Consider the following 375-nt stretch of genomic DNA (forward strand, 5'->3'; position numbering starts at 1 on the left):
TTTCATATCCCTTATCTCACAGAGCTTCACATATTAAACCAACAGAGGCCTACTAGCTCTGTGGTTTACAGAACTCTTTTAAAATTCCAACAATTTTGTTTAATGCCATGAAAAATACAGTTCTACTCTATGATTACCCATCTAAGACTAATCCACTTGCTATGATAACAGTCATTCAACCTCTCTCTAATTAACATTAACTGTGCTTCATCTCACTTTTAAAGCTATATATCCATGAGGGCAAAATATTCTATTGTTCACTGAATACCCACATATTACAACAGTTAATGGAACAATTAAACCAGAAAACGTTTTTGTGGAGGAAGTGAGTTTTGATCCAGAGTTTTAGGGAGGTGATAAATGTGGGTTGTCAGA

This window comes from Rhinopithecus bieti, unplaced genomic scaffold (assembly GCF_001698545.2).
Source record: "Rhinopithecus bieti isolate Rb0 unplaced genomic scaffold, ASM169854v2 scaffold_66718, whole genome shotgun sequence".
NCBI lineage: Eukaryota > Metazoa > Chordata > Mammalia > Primates > Cercopithecidae > Rhinopithecus > Rhinopithecus bieti.